Below are 24,737 nucleotides of genomic sequence, written 5' to 3' on the forward strand. Positions count from 1 at the left end.
TTCCCAAGCAAATGAGAGCATAAAGAAAAAGAAAAAAAATAGAGAGAGAGACAGGAAAGAAAGGGAAGATGAAAAAGAATGTTCAGCCCAAATTGGCCCTAAGGTAAGATATATGAAGTAGACAAAAAAAACGGACAAACAAAAAGACTCATAAATTTTATGACAAGGGAAAAAATGCAAATAAAGGAAGAACCTTGTGAAAAAGAACCCTAAGTGTAAGATTTATATACTGTCAGTACAAACACAAAAACACAGAAACAGTGGTGGAAGAAAAAGATGGGAGAGTGGTTATAAATTCTCAGTGTGGGCGAAGAAGGTTGTTTTGAATTATCCTGGATGTATCTTGATATCTTTGTTAAATGACTCAACTTTCCCAAGATAAAGGGGGATTAAAAATTGGTTTACCTATAGGGGTAATATTGATTGGGGAAGGGGATTACTTTGAAGTTTAACTCTATATGAATATTAGAAAATAAAAATAAAGAAGGAATAAACTAGACTAAACTAAACTAAAATTTTAACAAATTTTCAAAAAATAGAAATGCAAAAGAAAAACACAAGTGTATGTATCAAAAATTTTAGGTTAGAAGATTATTATGGAATTTGATGTACTGGACAGCTCACTGTGATGGTAAATAGGTTAAAAAAATATCTATATAAAAAGAATGAGCCAGAATAGTGGGGGCAAATTAAAAATAAAAGTTGTCCTATGAAGTAGTGGTGGTGGTTCTCTCATAGTCTTTTTTTTTTTTTCTTTCCTGGTTGGTTTTCTGGGGGAGGGGCCTGCCACGTGGGTTTTCAGTCAATGATATTCCCTGAGTTAAGTCCTCCAGTTCCCCTCAAGGTGGTGGCCTCTGAGGAAACCGATTTTTTTCTGGCTTTTGTTCTGGGGCGGTTTTTATGTTTGTTCACTTTTTTTTTTCTCACCTTGACCACTTTTGATGGTTTTAGAGGAAAGCAAACTTCACCCTGATCTCCCTCAGAGAGAAGCCTCAGCCTGCTCCCGTGTGGGTGTTGCAGAGGCCATATAAATTTCCCCTTGGCCGCTGGCAGAGCAGGTTCTGATTCGCGGTTCCGGGGGACGCAGGATCTTCTGCTTGTACCCAAAACCACTGCAGCGGCAGCTGTTTGGGCAGCTCCAGACTGCCAGAGAAGTTCCAAGCAGTGCTCGCACACTGAGATTTTCCCACTGGCCTGGGCTGAGAATGGGTCTATGAGCACCTGGCTTGCATGCACCTCTTTGAGGGGAAGCTGTGGGTCATGCGCCCCTCTCAGGCTCTGAGAATGGGGTGCAGGTCCGAAAGCACCAGGCTGGGCCTTTGCGCACCTCTTTCAGGGGAGAGTTTGGGGCACACATCTTAGGCTCTGAAACAATGGCGCAGGTCAAAGAGTGCTGGCTGGGCCTTTGTATACCCTCTCAGGGCAGTATGAGGGACGCGCACATCTCAGGCTCTGTGGCAGGGCTTGTGACTTCTGTCATCTGTCATGGCTTCCATCCCCTCACAGGAGCCAGACCCCATGAAATCTCAGGCATGCTGGCGGCTCAAGACCTGGTTTCTCCACCGTACTCTCTCTCTTGCTCAGCACCAGGGAAGGCTGTCCTGGGACCGGGTACTTAAGCCCCTGTCCCTAGCTGCCCCGATTCCCACAATTTATCCCACCCAGCAATCCTTTGCTCTTTTGGAGTGCTTTCAGCTAGTCTCCAAGTTAATGTTGGTCCCGAGACGCAGAGCACTCTCGCTCATATTAGGGTTATTACTTTCCAACAGGTTGCCTCTGGTGGCTCCCTCCCTCTTTTGTTTATCTTCTGATATCAGTCCACCATTCCCACATCGCTTTACCTGCCCACTGGCATCTTCTGCCCCTGTAGAGATCCAGATGTGTATAATTCTGATTTCAGGCTGATTTCATGGGGGTAGAGTTCTTTGGTGGGTAATCAGCTCACTTTAGGATACAGGTTGAAAAGGTGCCTCCTCCTACTTCCCTGCCATCTTGTCCTCCCCCAATTAATCTTTAATAAATCAAGAAAGAATACACAATTGGGAAAAGACAGTCTTCTCATTGAATGGTGTTGGGAACACTGGACAGGAACATGCAAAGGAATGAAGCAAGACAACTATCTTTCACCATACACAAAAGTAAATTCCAAATGGATTAAAGACCTAAATTTGAGACAGGAAACCATCAAAATACCAGAAGAGAGCACAGGCAGTAATGTCTCTGACATTGACTGTAGCAAAGTTTTTCTAAATCTATATCCTGAGACTAGGGAAATATCAGAAATAAACTTTCAGGCCTATATGTATATTTAAAAAAAAAAAAAACTTTGCACAGCTAAGGAAACAATACAACTAAAAGGGAAACTACTGAATGAGAGAAGATACTTGCAGACGACATATCTGAATACAGTTAGTAACAAAAATATATAAAGAACTGATGTAGCTCAATACTCCCTGCAAATAATTCAATTAAAAAACTGGAAGAAGATATGAACAGATATTTTCCCAAAGAAGACATGCTTGGCAACAGATACATGGAAGTATGGTCACCACCATTAATCATCATGGAAATGCAAATCAAAACGACAATGAGATATGGCAAAATCAACAACACAAGAAACAAGTGTTGGTGAGTATGTAGAGAAAAAGGAAACTTGTGTTGGGGGGAATGCAAACTGATGGAGCCATTGTGGTAACAGTACGGAGTTTCTTCAAAAATGTTTAAAACAGAACTGTCCTAAGGTCCAATGATTGCACTACACAGTATTTATGCCAATAATACAGAAATTATAATTTAAAAGGACACATGCATCCCTATGATTATGGCAGCATTACTGTCAGTATTCAAACTATGGAAGTTTTTGAATCTAATTTATTTGATTTAAAAGTTTCTATTCATTGATTTTGTGAAAATAAAGACCAAAAACAAACAGAAGCCATTTATTTAGAACTTGCAAAAAAAAAAAAAAAGTCACCCATCACTTGTATTTGATAGAGGCTCGAAGACAGGCAGAAGAGTGAGACAATTTTATAGTTAAAGAGGGAAGGTTTTAGCTGTGTTTTGATTGCAGGTTCTTGGCATGGAGAAGATGGAGTTGGGGAGAAGGACATTCAGATGATTGGTTTAGGAAACGTATTTGACTTTCTCTGATTGTGCTGTCTTGAAAATCAGGGAAGAGTTTAGGGACATAACAGTCAATGACCAGTCTAGTTGTTTCTAAGCTGATTGCTGTGGTTGTAGTTTGATTCCTTGATTAGTTGCTGCAGAAGTTCTGGGTCAGAATTTTACTGTCATAAATAATTTGACTATTGTCAATTGGTATATTGACTGTCTAACTTTCAACCCCTTCCATGAATGTTAGACTCATCAAAACCTTCAACAGTAGGAATTAAAATGCTTCATTTGTGTTAAAATTATATTTTATATAGTGATATTGAAACTGAAAAATTATGATTAAGCAAATTGAAAAAATGCTATCACTGAAATAGATTTCAGAGAATTCTTGACCTTTCAAATTTGGGACACTTCCCCATGCATATAAAATTATGTGTTATTACATTTATTTATTATTGTGTGGCTTAATATCACAAAGACTTGTTTTTGCCCAAGAAATTTTCCTTTATTTATTAACATTAAACTCACTAAGTCAATCTCAAAATATTAAAATAATAATGATAATAATAGTAAAATTAGATTTTAAAATATGTAGAGAATATCAAGAAGACTAAGAGCTGATTCTCTGAAAAGATCAACATAATTTTATAAGCCTGGATTTATGAAGGAAAAAAAAAAGACATAAATTACCAAAATCAGAAATGAAGAAGAGGTTTTTACTAAAAATCCCATGGGAAAATAAATGACAATAAACAAGCCTATACCCACAATTGATAAAGTAGATGAAATGGACTAATTCCTTGAAAGTCACCATCTGCCTAAAACACCTAAGAAGAAATAGACGTTTTGAATCTATTAAGGTAATTGAATCAATAGTTAATGACTTTCTGAAACAGATAACACCAAGCTTATAATGAGCTCACCAATGAATTCTCCCAATCATTAAAGGAAGAAATTATACAAATTATCTACAATCTTATTTACAATATGGAAGCAGAGGATACACTTTCCAACTCATGCTGTGTAGACAGCACTACATTTATAGTATAGCCAAGTACTTACAAGAAAATTATGGGCCAAAATACCACATACATGTTAGTGTAATATCTTCAAGAAAATTTCTAATGTTGTATGCAAAGAATTATACACCACAGCTAAGTCAGATATACAGCAGGTATGTCAGGCTTGTTCAAGATTTAAAAGTCAATTAGTATAATCCATCAAAACAACTACCTGAAATAGAAAGAAAATACATGATCATAACAAAAAATGTTTTAAAAGATTTTGACAAAATACAATACCTGTTCATGATGAAAACCCTCTGGAAAATAAGAATAGAAAGCAACTTCTAATATTGTATGAAATATTACCAAAAACATAGAGGTAAATTCATGGTGAAGATCTTGAATCTTTCCTACTACAATCATGAACAATGATACTTTAATGTCCCACCATTGGTTCTCAATATATTGAAAATCCTGGCTAATAAAGAAAAAAAAAGGTAATTATATACATACATATGTGGAAAAAAAGCTGTCTTAACTCACACCTGACAGGAGCATCTATGTTGGAGATATGAAAGAATTAGGAAAACAATTTCTAGAACCAACAAACAGTTATAATACAATTGCAGGATACAAGGTTACTGATTTTAAAAAGTCAAATCACTGTCCTGTTTACTAGCAGCAAATGTGGAATTTGGAGTTAAAAATAAAATATCATTTATATTACATTACACTTCAACCAAAATAATAAAATACTTATAAAATGAATCTAACAAAATATGTACAATGTGTGGGAGCAAAACTAAAATATTCTGAGGACCAAAATCAAAGAAAGAATAAATAAATATTCCACTTTCAAGAATAGGGAGACTTAATGTTGTCAAAACGTCAGTTCTTTGCAAATGGATATGTAAATTCAATGTAATCCAAATAAAAAAAAAAGGCCAAGTTATTGTGCGGATCCTAATAAATTCATTCAAAACTTAATAAGGAAAAGGAGATGATACCTATTAGCTAAAAACCAATATTGAAGAAGAGCAAATTTGGAGAGCTGACCTTATCCAAATTTAAGACACATTATAAAATTTCAGTAATTTGGATGGCTTGATGTTGATGAAAGAATAGATGGATTAATGGAACAGAATAGAAAGTCCAAAATAGACCCAACTAAATATATTCAACATGTCTTTGATAGAGGAGCAAAGGCAATATAAAGGACCAAAATAGTCTTTCAACAAATGTTGCAGGAGACACAGGACATCCACATTTGAAAAGGAAAGGGAAGAGAAGTGGAGGAATGGAAGGAATGAGAGAGGAAAAAGGAGGGAAGGAAGGAATGATGGAAGGAAGGAAGGAGAAAAGGAATGAAGGAGGGAGGGCAGGAATGAAAGGAAGAGGAAAGGGTGGAAGGAAAGAGAGGTCAACACAAAAATTGATTTAGAACATATTATAGGTGGATATAAAATGTGAAGCTATAAAATCCCTACAAGATAACATATCGAAAATATTAACAATTTTAGATATAGGGATAGATTAGAAACAACACAAAAGACATAGGCCACAAAAAAAATAATAAGCTAAACCTCATTGTAGTAAAATCTTTACTGCTTGAGAGACAATATTAACAAAAAAAAAGAGAGAGAGAGAGAGAAGTTACAGGTTTGAAAAGATTTGTAAAAGATGTGTTTGAAAAAGGAGTAGTATTCAATATTCAAAGAAACTGTAAAAAATGAACAACCCAATTTAAAAATGTCCAAAGATCTATAGAGACACCTACCCTAAAAAGATATAAAGATGGTAAATTTGTGTATGAAAAATGCTGCAGATTATAGGTCATCAGAAACATGCATATTAAAAAAACAAAGTACTAGTACTACACTCTTATTAGAATGGCTTAAAAACACAACACTGACAACACCAAAAGCTGACAAAGAGGTAGAATAAAAATTCTCACTCATTGCATGGGAAATATAAAATGGTCCACCCACTTTGTAAGATAGTTTAGGAGTTTCTTTCTTTCTTCTTCTATTTTTAACTAAACATACTCATAATATGATCTGGAAATAGTGCTCCTTTGTTTTTTTGCAAATAATTGAAAACTTATGTGTAAATAGTTTTGCTCATAATTGCCAAAACTAGAATTCAACTAACGTGTGCTTTAGCAGTTGAATAAATACATAAATTTAGGTACATTTGGACAATGGAATAGAATTCATTGCTGAGAAGAAATAAGCTGTGAAGACATGAGAAGACATGAAAGAACTTAAAATGTATGTTACCAAATGAAAAAAACATTCTGAAAAGTTCTAGAAAAAGCTAAACTATGGAGACCAAAAAGAGCACTAGTTTCCAGAGACTAATTCCCAGAGATTCCCAAAGAAGGGAAGAATAGAAAGAGCCCAGAGCATTTGGGATGCAGTGAAACCATTCTGTATGATACTAAAATGGTGGGTGCATGCTGTACATTTGTCAAGACTTACAGAATACATAGCACCAAAAAATTAACTTTAATTAAAATTATGGTCTTGGAATATTAATGGCATGTCAGGGTAGGTACCTCTATTGTAAAAAATGTACTACGGTGGTACAGGATGAAAACAGTGGGAGAGGTTATATGTGGGTGTGAATAGGCAGTGTGTGAGAATTCTGTTCTTTGTATTCAATTCAGCCATTATCCTAAAATTACTCTATAAATAAAATCTATTAATTTTAAAAATATGAAGAAATGGCCTGTGACTTGGGTAGGGTTTTTAAAAATAAATCAGCTGTACTCCTAAAATACCTTATTTGACGCACTGAAATATGGCTCATGCTCCATTTACATATTCTCCTTAACTTATTTTAACCAGATACCTGATTTCCCTTTCAGGAGCTCTGGCTATTGTCAGTGCAGTGCACTGCTTTGCTTTGGATGGTCAATGGATTTTAAACCCTTTCCTAGACGGTACCATTTCCTCAGTGATTGGAGATAATGAAATGAAAGGTCTGATAGGATTTTTCATCTTACTTGGTGGTAGCATGCTTTGGGCTGCCAATGTGACCCTCAGACTGTGGCTGGTTACAGTACAGTAATGTTTGCACTCATCTGGGAGGATTTCTGAATTACAACATATTGCTATGTTGCAATATTTATAGCCATCAACACCTGACTAATATGAAAGGTAATATATCTCCTTAAAATTATATCTTAACCTATAACTCTGAGTTCTTCTTATACCCATGGTATCCAAACTGTGAGCTGGAGAATATACAAAGTAAATAAAAACTGCAGTCATTGACTGCATTTTAGTTTTAAAAGCAGAACACATTTTAGGTGTTTGGGGAACATTTTCTAAGCAAGTTTAATACATGTTATACCATTATACATAACCAAATAGTGTGTTAAAGTGGTGTAAAGGAGAACATAATTGGATAGAATTAATCAGGAAAAAAACATTTTGATAAAGCATCATTAATCAGAATTTGAAAGAAATCAGATTTGGGCCAACTGGGAGAGTGAGCATTTTCCTGGCCAATGTCTCCTGTCTTTTAACTTTTCTGGAAAGTATTGTTAAACTTAATGGTGTATTGTTTTCTACCCTGAAAACTTAAGTCTGCTTACAACTAAATTAACAAAATCAAACGAAATAATGTGCTGACATATAAGGGGAAAATTTGGAAAATATACTTACGGTTTCACAAGACATGCCTTGCCCCACAGAGTTGCATTTCGGTAATGTGCCTTTATTCCCTCGCAAAGCAGAATTAGTTTTGACATTCAGGAAATTTTCACAGTGTCTCATATCTGTGGCATGTGAAACAAAGGACTTAAGAATTGAACATTCAGAAGTAAACCAGGTCTTCTCAAAAGCACAAAGGTGACTCTTCAGCAATCCTTGTAACCATTCTCTATAGGACCTGGAACCCCTTTGGCTTGGACATTTTATATTATGGTATTAGGGCCCCATGAGGCCTAACTGCCAGGTTCCAGATTAAAGAAAGTCCAGAGCTGGTCTGTAAACAGCCTGAGTTGTCAACATAACACCACCATGGTCACTGGGAGGTTCAGAGGGGATCCATTTATAGGAAACAGAAAGAGAGATGTGGGGCACACGTTTCCAGATCCCAAGCCCAGCTGAGGTGCAGGCAGTGGGGAATGTCGAAGAGGGGGTGAGTGCAGGGGGAATGGAGGGGGAGAGGTGAGTCAAGGACTGGTGAGAAGTGTTGCTGGGAAACCTCTGTTGGCTTAGGGAGCAACAAGCTGGGTGTCCCTCACTGAGACAGGGAACACATTCCTGTGGGTTCAGCTCCTCTCCTTTCCATCTTCTCCAACTGGTACACAGGAGGTGGACAAGACTGTCCCAAACAGGAGAAGAACAGATGCCAGGATGGCCTTTCTCCCTGAGTATTTCTGCAAACACATGCACATGATACAAATGCCACACACATGCCCACACATGAAGGCTTCAGATATGAGAAAGTGCCCAAACCTTCCCAGTGAGAAAGATGTCTGTGAGGCAAACTGCCTTCAAGGAACCTCTGCTTTCTGGAATGGAAACATTTTCCAAAGCTTGAGTAGAGTCAGGAGGAAAGTGGTGCTGATTTCACCATGAGAAACAAATCAGCGGCAGAGGCAATTCTCCCCACAGGCTGGCATCTACTGGAGAGATCCCACATCAGAGATGGGCGTGATGCTAGAGGGAAGGGGCCAAGTGCCTCAAGACCAGAAAGAAGTCTGGAAAATGCAGCTTATACGAACAAGGAGCATCAAGCCAGAAGTCCTCCAACATGCATGTTTGTAAGCACCCTGGAATGTTCCCTATGCATCCCTCTGAGATAGCGTGTGTAGAGAAACATGGAATCATAGAAGCAATTTCTTGCCTGGGAAAAATAGATGCCTTTTTCCAATGCAGATTCAGAAACATAAAAATACTGCTGCCCCCCCCCACACTAGACACAAGTGTTAGGAAGGAGCACTCAAGTACCTTCCTGGTGCAGGAAGAGGGACATGATATTCAATCCAAGGGAGCTGGATGATGGAAGGATAGTCGTTCAGAACATGCATAAACAAGTTCGTGAGGAAGGCATAGTTCAGCCAACACCAAGATTCCTCACAGGAGAAGCCCTTGGGCACATATGGATGGAAGCCATAGGAAAGTGCATTCTCTCCTTGCCCTGAAAACCAGTCTGGGGAGACCACAACACTTCAGAAACATCACACTTTCTGCAGTAATAACAGTTTCCACTGGGCATGTGCAATCTAGAGGAAAGCATTGCAGATGGAATACCAAGAAACAAGTCTGTGAAGAGTGGAATGGTCCAATAAAGCTTGTTACCAGAACATGGCGAAAATGCCCAGTGTCTGTTTCTGTGAAGATATGAAAGGTGCTATGGTCCTCGGCAGTAGTTCTCCATCATTGTAGAATGCTAGCTGTAGCCAACAAAATACTCAGGGAACAAGTCCTTAAGCATGCAAGGGTTTCAGGAACAGGAACTGACGCTATACTTTCACTGAGAACATGGTCAGTGGAGAACCCCATTTCAGGTGACATTGTGCTCCTTAAAGAAGAAGTATTTCTCCATGGGAACTGTGGGAGAAAAGGAAATGAGTGTGAGGGGAACATCAGCAGACTCAACTGGTGAATGGGACTCTCAACGAATTCTGGCTTTCCAGAAGGTTGATCAAGAGCAGAATCTTGCATGCTAGGATACAGAAGGTGTCAGGTAGTTGACATATAGAAATTCTGTAGAGAATGCTGCTTTCAGCATACAACCAGTCTCCTCAATGGAGGAACCTTGGAGCATGGAGGTCTTTTCAGCGGCGGGAACATGCCCTATCTTTCCCACTTGGAAACAAGTACAATGCTTCAGGACAACCTTTCCTCCTGAAGATAGGTGGCTTTTGTAGTGGACAGGTGGAATCCTGAGGATAGCGCTGCAGCTGGATATTTGTGACAAGTGTGCAGAGAAGGGAACTCTCAACCACTTCTCCTTTCAGCATATGCAGGCCCTATCGAATACCCCATGATTGGTATATGGAATTTCTCTGTCTCTGAAGTGTAGAAATGAGTCTAAGGAGAATTGAACATTGAGTAAACAATGAGAACTTCAATAGAGAGCCTTCTTCATTGTATGTGTGGAAGAATCAGGAATGTGCCCTATACTTCCTTCTGAGAAAGCAGTCAGCAGACAGCACACCATTCAAGTCAACTCTGACATACGGGAAGACAGAGAGTTTTCCAAAGAGCTGTATGGAATCATGAGGGTTCCACAACTGATGAAACTCTGAGAAAACAATTCTCCAAGGACAGGAATTCTCAATGTATACTTGTTTCCAAAGGAGAACATATGCGATATCAAATATGTGTCTGGCAGGATCGGGCAGGTGTCATTTCCCTTATGCATGGAATCAAGTCTCTGGAGCATGCAAGTTGATGGAACAAAGTATCCTTCAATGGATATTTTGCAGCATGTATGTGTTGAAGCAACAAGCAAGTGCCCTACCTTTTCCTGTGAGAACAATACTTGAGAGAAACAAACATTTCAGTCATGTCTTGTTCTATACAGGTAGGTGATGTTATATTTTATTTATTTGTTTGGATTGCTTATTTTTATTGTGTTATGTGGGGCACTGCAATATACATCCTTAGTTTTTGGCTTCCATGTTCCCAGGCTCTTTGGCAATTTATAGCATCTGCAGATCTGAGCATTTTTAAGTACATGTGTGGAATCTAGAGGTAAATGTCAAAGATTACCTCAAGAAAGGGTTCTGTGGAGTATGGAGTTGGCAGCCCACTCTGGTCCCCAGAAGAAGAGAGGCTATCATGTATAGATGTGTTCGAATATGGAAGGGGTCATGTCCCTACACATAGAAGTAATTCTGTGGTGAGTGCATCTTCACCTGAATCACAGGATCCTCCAAGGAGAAGCATTTGATGTGTATGTATTTAAGCTACACAAATGTGGCATATCTGACATCAAGAGAAAGAAGATTGTGGAGAATCAATTTTCAGGTGAACTTTTGCTTTTGGAAGACTGAAACATTCTTGCCTGGGGTGTGGAATCATGGGCAAATCACCTGAGCTTTGACTCTGAGCACCTAGTTTTGGATGGAGGGAGGACCCCAATGATTCTTGTTTCCACAAGATAGTGGAGGTATCAAATGGATGTATGGTAATAGATGGAAGGTGCCCACTCGAGGGGAAACAAGTTTGTAGAGCAGGCATTCTATAGTGACCTCCAAGAATCTCAAAGCAAAAGCCTCATATTGGGTGCCCATCAAAACAAATACCTTCTCCAGCCTGTGAGCAGAAGGGTGAGCAGGACAAAGCAATCCAGTAATCTCTTCCTTCCTAAAGAGAGAAGCATTTTCAAAGGCATGTTGGGGAATCCCCAGGAATCCCATCCCATATTAACTCTGAGAAACAGGTACATGGAAAATGGACGCCTCAACCACTTCTGGATCCAGATGACAGAAGACAACCAAATCGAGGTGTGGTCATCCAGGGAAGGGCCGTGTCTGTGATGCTTAGGCAAAGGTCTGTGGAGAAGGCAATGCTCAGCACATTTCTGCAAATGTGAAGCCTTCGAGTGTGTAGGTGCTTAAGAAATGTGAATGTGGCCCTAACCTTTCCTGTAGTAAAGAGGTCTGTGTGGCATACAGACTTCAAGGAACCTCTGCTTCCTGGAATGGAAACATTCTCTGATGCTTGGGTAGAGTCAAGAGGAGAGTGGTGCACATTTCACTGTGACAATCAAATCAGCAGCAGAGGGAATTCTGCATGCATGCTGGCCTCCAGAGGAGAGATGCCACTCAGAGATGTGCATGATAGTAGAGAGAAGGTGCCATCTACTTCAAGGGATGAAAGAAATCTGCAGTAATGCAACTTTGAGAGAATAAGTAGCATCAAATTATAAGTCCACCAGCATGTGTGTTTGTGAGCACCAGGGAACATTCCCTATGCATCCTTCTGAGCAAGTGTGTGTAGAAAAAACAGCATTGAAGCAATCCTTTGCATAGTTAAAATTGTAGCCTTTTTCAATTCACATACAGAATCATGAAAATACCAAAATTACCAGAACTTGAGACACAAGTTTTAGGAAAGAACACAAAGTACCTTCCTGATGCAAGAAGAGAGGCATGATATCCAAACCAACAGTGGTAGATGACAGAAGGGGTCGTTTAGAAAGAGCAGAAACAAATCTGTGCAGAAGGCAACATTCAGACAACACCAGGATCCTTTACATGAGAAGCCTTTAGCATATGTGCATGAAAGCAACAGGGAAGCACACTCTCTCCTTGCCATGAAAACCAGTCTGGGGAGACCAGACCAGCACACATTAGGAACATCATGCTTCCTACAGGCAGAAGCTGTTTCCAATGGGAATGTGCAATCTAGAGAAAAGTGTGGCATATGATATAAAGAGAAACAAGTCTGTGCAGAATGAAATGGCCCAATAATGCTTGTTACCAGAAAATGGAGACCATGCCCAGTGTCTGCTTTTGTGAAGACATGTAAGGTGCCATTGTCCTGGGCAATAGGTCCTCATCCTTGAAGAGTGCTACCTGCCAACAAGTTTCTTAGGGCACCAGCCTTTGAGCATGCAAGGGTTTCAGGAATAGGAATGGACACTATACTTCCACTGAAATAGGGGTCTGTGGAGAAACCCATTTCAGGTCACATTGTGCTCCTTTAAGAATTGTTTCTCCATGGAAAGTGTGGGAGAAGAGGAAAGGAGCGTTGAGGGAACCTTGGCAAACTTGTCTGTGGTGAATGGAACTCTCAACAAATTCTGTTTTCCAGAGGGGAGATTGAGAGGTCTTTGCATGCTAGGATATGGAAGGTGTCAGGTAACTGACATGCAGAAATAAGTTTTTTGGGAATGCCACATTCATCAAATGACCATCTCCTCAAGGGGGGATCTTGTAGCATGGAGGTGTTTCAGTGACAGGACAGGACAGTGACATGAATAAGCCCGATCTTTCCCACTCCAAAACAATCCTATGGAGGGGACAATGCTTCAGGATGAGCTTTCCTCCTGAAGATAGGTGGGTTTTGCAATGGTCTCATGGATTCCTGAGGATACCACCACAGCTGGAACTCTGAGACAAGTGAGCAGAGAATGGACCTCTGATCTAGTTCTACCTTCAGCAGATGAAGGTCCTAAGGAATAACCTGTGAGCTGGTTCTGAGTCTCTGAGTCTGAGGGGAATGCAACTTTGAGGAAAAAACAATAAACTTCCGTGGAGAGCCTTCTGCATTGTATGTGTGGAAGAATCGGGAAAGGGCCTTTTCCTTCATTTTGAGAAAGCAAACAGCGGAGAACACACCATTCAAGTCAACTCTAACGTTCTGGGAGTCAGAGAGGTTTTCAAATAGCTGTGTGGAATCATGAGGAACCCACAAATGATGAAACTCTGAGAAAACAAATCTCTGAGGAAAGGAATTCTCAATGTATACTTGTTTCCAAAGGACAGGTGATAAAAAATATGTGTCTAGAAGAATTGGGTAGGTGTCATTTCTTGATGCATGGAAACACATCTCTGAAGCACAGAAGGTTGAAGGAACAAATTATCCTTCAGTGGTGAAGTCATGCTGCATGTATATGTTGAGGCAAAAAGAAAGGGCCCTACCATTCCCTGTGAGACAAGCCTAGGGAGAACCAAACATTCCAGTCATGTTATGGTCTCCAGATGGAGGTGGTTTTCTATTTCATTTATTTATTTGGATTGTTTACTTTTATTGTGTTATGTGGGGCAAAAACACATCCTTAGTTTTTGGTTGCTCCGTAAGGCTCCTTTGAATTCTACAGCATCTGGCAGATTGGAGTATTTTTGAATGCACATATGGAATCCAGAATTAAATGACAAAGATTACCTCTGAGAAACGGATCTGTGAAGTACAGAATTGTCACCCTGATATGGTTGCGGTAGACAGAATGGATATCAACTGCAGGCAGTGAAAGATGTCTGTGGAGAACACAAGTTTCAAGTCACCTCTTGCATTCAGAAGATTGAAATTTCTGGTATGGAAGTGTGGAATCATGGGAAAATCACCTGAGCTTTGACTCTGAACACCTAGTTTGGGAAGGAGGGAAGACTCTAACAGATCTTTGTTGGTGCCCGAAAGTAAACACGCCATTAAGATGGCGGCTGGATGCCAGCCAGTAGGCGGAACTGAGGATTAAGGAAGTAGTCCAAAATGCCTATTGTATCTATGTGGCTGCAAGTGATTGGTTGTACAACTATGGTATATATACACATGCGTGGGCTGTGAGAGGGGAGATCCCAACAGCTACCCAGAAATAAAGATTGCTTCACTGAGGTCTCCTGATCGTTCTTGCTGGTGAGGTCGACAGATCTTATATACAGAAAATTGAGACTGTATCAAATGTATGTGTTTAGTAATTTAGGGAAAGTGCCAAGGCCCCTCTGAGGGTAAACAAGTCTATGGCACTCACAGTCTTCATTGACTTCCATGAATCTTCAAAGGAGCCACCTGCCTGGTTGTGCCCATGGAAACAAACACCTTCTGCTTCTTGTGAGCAGGAGGGTGTGCAGAACAAAGCAATACAGTAATATCTTCCTCCTGGAAGAGAGAAGCATTTTCAAAGGCACCTGGGGGAATACTCAGGAAACCCATTCCACTTCAAGGCTAAGAAACAGGTTCATGGAACCTGGATGTCTCATCTCCTTCTGGTTCCAGATGACTGAAGATAGGTCCAATCGAGATGTGGTAATTGAGGGAAGGGGCCATGTCTGGGATGCTTAGACAAAAGTCTATGGAGAAGGCAATGCTCGGTGAACAATTTCTGCAAGAGGGAAGCCTTTGAGCATGTAAGTGCTTCAGAAATGAGAAAGTGCCCAAACATTCCCTGGGATTAAGAAGTCTGTGTGGCAAACAGCCTTCAAGGAACCTCTGCTTCCTTAAATGGAAGACTTCTCTGAGGCTCAGGTAGAGTCAGGAGGAAACTAGTGCTGATTTCACTATGAGAAATGAACCAGCAGCTGAGGGAATTCTGCACGTTTGCTGGCATCAAGAGGACAGGTAGCCTATCAGAGATGTGCAAGAGAGGTGAGGGAAAGTGCCATGTGTCTCAATATCAGAAAGAACTCTATGAAAAATGTAATAATATAGAAGAAGGAGCATCAAGCAAGACACCTTCCAGCATGTGTGTTTGTAAGCTCCTAAGAATGTTCCCTATGCATCCCTCTGAAAAAGCGTGTGTGGAGAACACAGCATGGAAGCAATGTCTTGCATGGGGAAAATAGAAGCCTTTTCAAATGCAGATACAGAATAAAATAATACTGCCTTTCCCCATACCATAGACACAAGATTTAGGAAGGAGCATTCAAGCAATTTCTTGATGTAGAAACCAGACTGAGGAGAATGCAACTTTGAGGAATCAACGAGAAAATTCTATGGAGAGCCCCGTGTCTTGTATGTGTGGAAGAATCAGGAAAGGGCCCTATCCTTCCATCTCAGAAAGCAGTTGGCGGGGAACACAGGATTCAAGTCAACTCTGACATCTGAAAGACAGATGTCTTTCAGACATCTGTGTGGATTCATGAGGAAAATGCAACTGATGAAACTCTGAGAAACTAAATCTCTGAAAAATGGAATTACCCAAGTATACTTCTTTCCAAAGAGAAGGCGATATAAAATATATGTCTGGCAGGATTGGGTAGGTGTCATTTCCCTGATGCATGGAAACAAGTCTCTGGAACACCCAAGGTTGAGGGAACAACCTTATCCTTCAATGGCGAAGCCTTGCCATATGTATGTGTTGAAGCAACAAGCAAGTATCCACTGATCCTCTGAAAACAAGCCTACAGAGAACAAAACATTCCAGTCACGTCTTGGTCTAAGGGAGGATGTGGTTTTCTATTTCATTTATTTGGATTGTTAATTTTTATTGTGTAATGTGGGGCACCATAAAATGCATCCTTAGTTTCTTGCTTTCCTGTTCTGAGAGTTCTCTTCACATTCTACAGCATTTGGCAGATCAGAGCATGTTTCAGGGCACGTTTGGAATCCAGAGGTAAATGCCAAAGATTAAGCCTAAGAAAGGGGTCTGTGTGAATGGGTCAACCGGGAAATTAAAGAAGAATTGAAAAAAAATCATGGAAACAAATGATAATGAAAATACAACGGTTCAAAATCTGTGGGACACAACAAAGGCAGTCCTGAGAGGAAAATATATAGCGGTACAAGCCTTTCTCAAGAAACAAGAAAGGTCTCAGGTACACAACCTAACCGTACACCTAAAGGAGCTGGAGAAAGAACAAGAAAGAAACCCTAAGCCCAGCAGGAGAAGAGAAATCATAAAGATCAGAGCAGAAATCAATGAAATAGAAACCAAAAAAAAAAAAAAAAAAACAATAGAACAAATCAACGAAACTAGGAGCTGGTTCTTTGAAAGAATTAATAAAATTGATAAACCCCTGGCCCAACTTATCAAAAAGAAAAGAGAAAGGACCCAAATAAATAAAATCATGAACGAAAGAGGAGAGATCACAACTAACACCAAAGAAATACAAACTATTATAAGAACATACTATGAGCAACTCTACGCCAATAAATTTGACAATCTGGAAGAAATGGATGCATTCCTAGAAACATATAAACTACCACAACTGAACCAGGAAGAAATAGAAAGCCTGAACAGACCCATAACCAGTAAGGAGATTGAAACAGTCATTAAAAATCTCCAAACAAACAAAAGCCCAGGGCCAGACGGCTTCCCGGGGGAATTCTACCAAACATTTAAAGAAGAACTAATTCCTATTCTCCTGAAACTGTTCCAAAAAATAGAAATGGAAGGAAAACTTCCAAACTCATTTTATGAGGCCAGCATCACCTTGATCCCAAAACCAGACAAGGATCCCATCAAAAAAGAGAGCTATAGACCAATATCCTTGATGAACACAGATGCGAAAATACTCACCAAAATACTAGCCAATAGGATTCAATAGTACATTAAAAGGATTATTCACCATGACCAAGTGGTATTTATTCCAGGGCTGCAAGGTTGGTTCAACATCCGCAAATCAGTCAATGTGATACAACACATCAATAAAAGAAAGAACAAGAACCATATGATACTCTCAATAGATGCTGAAAAAGGATTTGACAAAGTACAGCATCCCTTCCTGATCAAAACTCTTCAAAGTGTAGGGATAGAGGGCACATACCTCAATATCATCAAAGCCATCTATGAAAAACCCACCGCAAATATCATTCTCAATGGAGAAAAACTGAAAGCTTTTCAGCTAAGGTCAGGAACACGGCAGGGATGTCCATTATCACCACTGCTATTCAACATAGTACTAGAGGTCCTAGCCTCAGCAATCAGACAACAAAAGGAAATTAAAGGCATCCAAATCGGCAAAGAAGAAGTCAAATTATCACTCTTCGCAGATGATATGATACTATATATGGAAAACCCAAAAGACTCCACTCCAAAACTGCTAGAACTTATACAGGAATTCAGTAAAGTGTCAGGATAGAAAATCAATGCACAGAAATCAGTTGCATTTCTCTACACCAACAGCAAGACAGAAGAAAGAGAAATTAAGGAGTCAATCCCATTTACAATTGCACCCAAAACCATAAGATACCTAGGAATAAACCTAACCAAAGAGGCACAGAATCTATACTCAGAAAACTATAAAGTACTCATGAAAGAAATTGAGGAAGACACAAAGAAATGGTAAAATGTTCCATGCTCCTGGATTGGAAGAATAAATATTGTGAAAATGTCTATGCTACCTAAAGCAATCTACACATTTAATGCAATTCCTGTCAAAGTACCATCCATCTTTTTCAAAGAAATGGAACAAATAATTCTAAAATTTATATGGAACCAGAAAAGACTTCGAATAGCCAAAGGGATATTGAAAAAGAAAGCCAACGTTGGTGGCATCACAATTCCGGACTTCAAGCTCTATTACAAAGCTGTCATCATCAAGACAGCATGGTACTGGCACAAAAACAGACACATAGATCAATGGAACAGAATAGAGAGCCCAGAAATAGACCCCCAACTCTACAGTCAACTAATCTTCGACAAAGCAGGAAAGAATGTCCAATGGACAAAAGACAGCCTCTTCAATAAATGGTGCTGAGAAAATTGGACAGCCAGATGCAGAAAAATGAAATTGGACCATTTCCTTACACCACACACAAAAATAGACTCAAAATGGATGAAGGACCTCAATGTGCAAAAGGAATCTATCAAAATCCTTGAGGAGAACACAGGCAGCAACCTCTTCAACCTCAGCCGCAGCAACATCTTCCTAGGAACAACGCCAAAGGCAAGGGAAGCAAGGGCAAAAATGAACTATTGGGATTTCATCAAGATCAAAAGCTTTTGCAAATGGCAAGACAACAACATGGATGGAACTAGAGCGTATCATGCTTAGTGAAATAAGTCAAGCAGAGAAAGACAACTATCATATGATCTCCCTGATATAAGGAAGTGGTGATGCAACATGGGGGCTTAAGTGGGTAGGAGAAGAATCAATGAAACAGGATGGGATTGGGAGGGAGACAAACCATAAGTGACTTAATCTCACAAAACAAACTGAGGGTTGCTGGGGGGAGGGGGTTTGGGAGAAGGGGGTGGGATTATGGACATTGGGGAGGGTATGTGCTTTGGTGAGTGCTGTGAAGTGTGTAAACCTGGTGATTCACAGACCTGTACCACTGGGGATAAAAATATATGTTTATAAAAAATAAAAAATTTTAAAAAAAAGAAAAAAAGAGAAAGGGGTCTGTGGAGTACAGAATGTTCAAGCCACTCTGGTCTCCTGAAGACAGAGAGGATATCAAGGATAGGTGCGTGTGAATACGAAAGGGTTGGGTCCCTGACATATGGAAGTAATTCTGTGGTGAGGGCATGTTGACATGAACCACAGGATCCTCCAGGAGAAGCATCCAGCATGTATCCCTTTCAGCAACACGAAGGTGGCCTATCTGATGGCACGTCAAAGAAGTCTTTGGGGAACACAAGGTTCAAGTCACCTCTAGATTTCAGGAGACTGGAACTTTCTCACCTGCAAGTGTGAAATCATGGGCATAACCTGAGCTTTGACTCTGAGCACCAGGTTTTCAAGGAGGGAGGACTCCAACCATTCCTGTCTCCAGAAGAGAGAGGCAGTATCTAATGTATGTGTGGTAATCTAGGGAAGATGCCATGGTCCATCTGAGGGCAACAAAGTCTGTGGAGAATGCATTCCTTCATGTTGTCCAAGAATCTTCAAAGGAGACACCTGCCTGGTGTGTGCCCATGGAAACGAATATGTTCTCCTTTGTTTGAGCATGAGGGTGTGCGGGACAAAGGGATCCAGTCATCACTTCCTCTCAGAAGGGAAAAGCATTTTCAAAGCGACGTGGGGGAATCCTCAGGAAGCCCATCCCACTTTCACTCTGAGAAACAGGTCCATGGGATATGGACACCTCAATTCCTTCTCCTTCCAGAAGACAGGTGTTCTCATCAAAGGAAGGGGCCATGTCTGGGACTCAGGCAAAGCCCTGTGGAGAAGACAACATTCAGCGAGCACATTTCTGCAAGAGGTAAGCCTTCAACCATGTAGGTGCTTCAGCAATGAGAAAGTGCCCCAACCTTCCCTGTGAGAAAGATGTCTGTGAGGCAAACTGCCTTCAATGAACCTCTGCTTCCTGGAATGGAAACGTTCACCGAAGCTTGGGTAGAGTCAAGAGGAAAGTGGTGCTGATTTCACTATGAGAAACGAATCAGCAGCAGGGGCAATTGCCCTCACAGGCTGGCTTCCTGAGGAGAGACCCCATGTCAGAGATGGGCATTATACTGAAGGGAAGGGGCCATATGCCTCAAGACCAGAAAGAAGTCTGGAAAATGCAACTTCTACAAACAAGGAGCATCAAGCCAGAAGTCCTCCAGCATGTGTGTTTGTAAGCACCTTGGAATGTTCCCTATGCATCCCTCTGAGACAGCATGTGTGGAGAACACAGTATGGAAGCAATGCCTTGCCTGGGAAAAATAGAAGCCTATTTCCAATGCAGATGTAGAAACCATGAAAATTTTTTACTCTGGGCACCTGGTTTGTGAAGGAGGAATGACTCAAACCATTTCTGTTTCCAGAAGAGATAGGCCATATCCTATGTATTTGCGGTAATTTAGAGACGATGCCATGGCCTGCCATTCTCCCTACCCTAGACACAATTGTTAGGAAGAATCACTCAAGTACCTTCCTGATGCAGGAAGAAAGACACAATATCCAATCCAAGGGAGCTAGATGAGGGAATGAAGGTCATTTGAAAAGTACAAAAACCCATCTGTGCAGAAGGCCACATTCAGCCAACACCAAGATTCTTCATGGGAGAAACCCTTGGGCACGTATGGGTGGCAGCCACAGGAAAGTGAACCCTCTCCTTGCCCTGAAAACCAGTCTGGGGAGACCTTCATGCTTCAGGAACATTGTGCTTGCTGAAAGCAGAAGCGTTTCCAGTGGGCCTTTGCAATCTAGAGGAAAGCCCTGCAGATGGGATGAGGAGAAACCAGTGTGTGCGGAACAAAATGATCCAATAATTAACTTGGAATCTGGTTGAAAGCACTCAAAAAGAGCTAAAGTTATAGTGGGAAATTGGTGTAATTTGGCAGTTAGGGACACAGGCTTTAGCCCATGGACCTAGGACAGCCTCTGCTGGTGCTGTGCTAGAGAATGTGGCAAGGATGCCAGGTCTTGCTTCCTAAACCACCTGTGTGCTTGAAAGCCTCTGGGTGTGCCTCGAATGAGAGAGTCTTGTGTGGACGCCAGCTGGTGCTGTCTATTACCACACCCTTTTGTACTCTACAACCGTGTTGCACGAACAGGGTTGAGCTGAGCTCCATACCCTCCCTGAGAGGGATCTGTGTTGGCCCTACTGGTGCTCTCTAGGATAGGCAAGTGTCTGAACACTCCCACCCTGGTCTAGCATGAAAATCTCAGCGTGCTGTCTCTTATTGGGACCTCTCTGGTGGTCTGGACCTGCCCAGACAGCCAGAGCAGAGGCAGCCACTGGAAACCAGCCCTCTGGACTATTGCTTCTAATTGTTTTGATTACATCAGGATACAAGTGGGAGCTCCTGTGACCCCTGACGCTCTGGCTTCAGTCATGCTCTGCTGGTGGGAGGTGGCAGATGGGGAGTTTATGTGCTCTGGAACACCCAGAGGGGAACAGACTGAGGCTTCTCTCTGAGATGGAGGTCTAGGTGCATTTTGATTTCAACTAAACCTCTGAAAACCGCCAAATGCCTCCACAGGAGAAACAAACAAACAAACAAAACTTCCAGAGAATAAAAGTCTGAAAAACAGGTTTCCTCAGACCCAGTACCTTGATAAGGGGCAGGAGGACTCAAATCTAGCAAGACTGCAGGAAAGACCAGGAGGCAGACCCCTCCCCCAGAAAGCCAGTGGGGGGGGGACATAAACAAACAAAGAGACAAAAAACAAAAACAAAAACAAGAGGAAGACCACCACGCATCCATATAAAACTATAAAACCCCAATATCAGGGTAAAAGAAAATATTAATCTCCTGAAATTGCCCTAAAGTCTGTGTACTTCGTATACAATTTTTATCTTTAATTCATTTCCACTATTCTTATTCTAATTTTTTAATGATTTTAACCCAGTTACCATCACAATAAGAGGTTCAGTACAACAAATTCTGTAAAAACTTTTTAACTAGAAGTGTATATATATACACTAAACCACCTGTGTGTATATATATAGTGTATATATATATATATATACACTAGAAGTGTATATATATACACTTCTAGTTAAAAATATATATATATATTTTATATATTTTTTCCTGTGTTTTCTTTTGCTCTCTATTTCTTTTTAATATTCATATAAAGATAAGCTTCTCTTTTCCCAGTCAATACTACCCCTATATGTAATCCAGTTTTACCCCCCTTTATCTAGGGAAAATCTAGTCTTTTAATAAAAATATTAAGATACCCCCAGAAAGAATCAAAATAAACTTTCTTAAACACATTGAGAATTTGTAACCACCTTCCCATTTTTTCTTCTGTCATTATTTCTGTGTATTTGTCTTTGTTCTGGTTGTATATAAATCTTACACTTGGGGTTCATTTTAGCTGGGTTCTTTTTTTTTTTTTCTTGTCATCTACTTTTGTTGACCTTTTTGTTTGTCTGTTTTTGTTTGTATACTTTATAAGTCTTACCTTTGGGGCCCATTCAGGATTGGTCTTCTCTTATTTTTTCTTTTTTTTTTTTTTCCTGCCTCTCTCTCCCCATCTCTCTCTCTCTTTTCTATTTTCTTTCTCCTTGGTGGGACTCCAGACTGATCAGAAGTGTTCCAGGATACATCTTGTCTCAACCATGGAAGATATATACAGCTATATATCTCCTCAGCCATCTCTCATCAAAATGATTAAGAGGAGGAATGCCCAACAGAGAAAAAATTCAGAGAAAAAATTCAGAAAAAAATCAGAGACTGTGTCCTCTCCATCAGAGCTATAAAGAGTATGTCAGAACATAAACAGTATGTTGGAAACGGAATTCAGGCAAACAATTATCCAGGCCATGGCTAGGTTGGAGAAAGCCATTAATGGCAAAATGGAATTGATTAGATCAGAAGTGAAAGCCACGAGGGATGATGTTAACAATGCTAAAAATGAGTTCCAATATAACCTAAATTCTCTAGCAGGGTAACTGAGGTAAAAAATACAATTAGTAATCTAGAGGACAAACTGAGAGAGAAAAAGTATCAGGAGGAGGCATGGTACAAACAGTTGAGAAGCCATGAAAACAGAAGTAGGGAAATGATGCCATGAAATGTTCCAATGTCAGAATTATTGGAATCCCTAAGGGAAGGAGAAATAAAGATGACTAGGAGATATAGTTGAATGAATTCTCCAAGAAAATTTTGCCAATCTGAGGAATGGGACCAAAGTTTGTATCCTGGAGGCAGGAAAGTCTCCCTCCAAGATCATAGCATCTAGGAAGACCTCGAGACACCTGGTCATGAAACTGATGAATCATAATTTTACATAGGAGCTCTCGAAAGCATCTAGGGGGAAGAGATTACTTACATAAAGAGGAAAGCCCATCAGAATAATGTCAAACCTGTGCACAGAAATCTGGCAAGTCAGAAAGGGCTGGAAAGATGTATTCAGGACACAAAACAAAAAGAACATGCAGCCAAGAATGCTTTATCCAGCAAGACTGACATTCAAAATGAACAGAGAGATAAAGATCTTCCAAGACCGGCAAGAAAAGAGTACATGACCATCAAGCAGGCACTACATGAAATATTAAGGGGGATTCTATAAAAGAGGGGGAAAAAACCAAGAATATCATTGAACAGAAATTTATGGAGACAATATACAGAGAAAGACTTTACAGGTAACACGATGTCTATAAAAACATATCTCTCTATAGTCACTCTTAATGTGAATGACCTATATGGGCCCATAAAATGACACAAAGTTGCAGATTGAATAAAAGGACATGAACCATCCATATGTTGCCTACAAGAGACCCATTTTGAACCTAAGTATACATCAGGACTGAAAGTGAAGGGGTGGAAAACAATGTTCATGCCAATGGGCCTCAAAAGAAGGCTGGGATAGCAATTCTCATATTAGCTATATTAGATTTAAAACTAAAGACTTTATTCAGAGGTACATAAAGACACTACATAATTATTAAAGGGTCTGTCCACCAAAAGATCTAACACTTTAAATATTTATGCCCCTAATATGAGAGAGCCATCTACATAATACAACTGTTAATCAAAATAGTCATATTGATATGAATACATTAATAGTAGGAGATCATAACACACCACTCTCAGTAATAGACAGATCACCTAAGCAGAAAATCATTAAAGAAACAAGAGCATTGAATGACACATTGGACCAACTGGACCTCTTATACATATACAGAACATTCCACCCTAAAACATCAAAATACTCATTCTTCTCGAGTGCACATGGAACTTTCTCAAGATTAGAGATATACTGGGTCACAAATCAGGACTCAACCATTACCAAAGACTGAGATTATTCCCTGCATATTCTCAGATCACAAAGTTTTGAAATTGGAGCTCAATCACAAGGAAAAGTTCAGAAGAAACTCAAACACGTGGAAGCTAAAGACCAGCTTGATTAAGAATTCTTGGATCAACCAGGAGATCAAAGAAGAACTGAAACAATTCATAGAAACTGGTGAGAATGAAGACACTTTGGTCCAAATCCTAGGGGATACAGGAAAGGTGGTCCTAAAGGGGAAATACAAAACCACCCAAGCCTCCCTCAGAAAAATTGAAAAATCCAGAAAACGCCAGCTGTCTCTACACCTTGAAGAACTGAGAATCAACAATAAATTAAGCCAACCCCACACACAAGAAGGGAAATAATCAAGAGTAGAGCAGAGATCAATGAGATAGAAACTAGAGATACAGTAGAAGACATCAATGAAATTAGAAGCTTTTTTTTTGAAAGAATCAATAAGATCAATAAACCATTGGCCAAAATAATCCAAAAGAAAAGAGAAAAGACCCAAATTACTAAAATTATGATTGAAAAAGGAGAGATCACAACTAACAAAAAGGAAATAGAAACAACCATCCAAAACTAACAGT

Source organism: Mustela erminea, chromosome Y (genome assembly GCF_009829155.1).
Source record: "Mustela erminea isolate mMusErm1 chromosome Y, mMusErm1.Pri, whole genome shotgun sequence".
Classification (NCBI taxonomy): domain Eukaryota; kingdom Metazoa; phylum Chordata; class Mammalia; order Carnivora; family Mustelidae; genus Mustela; species Mustela erminea.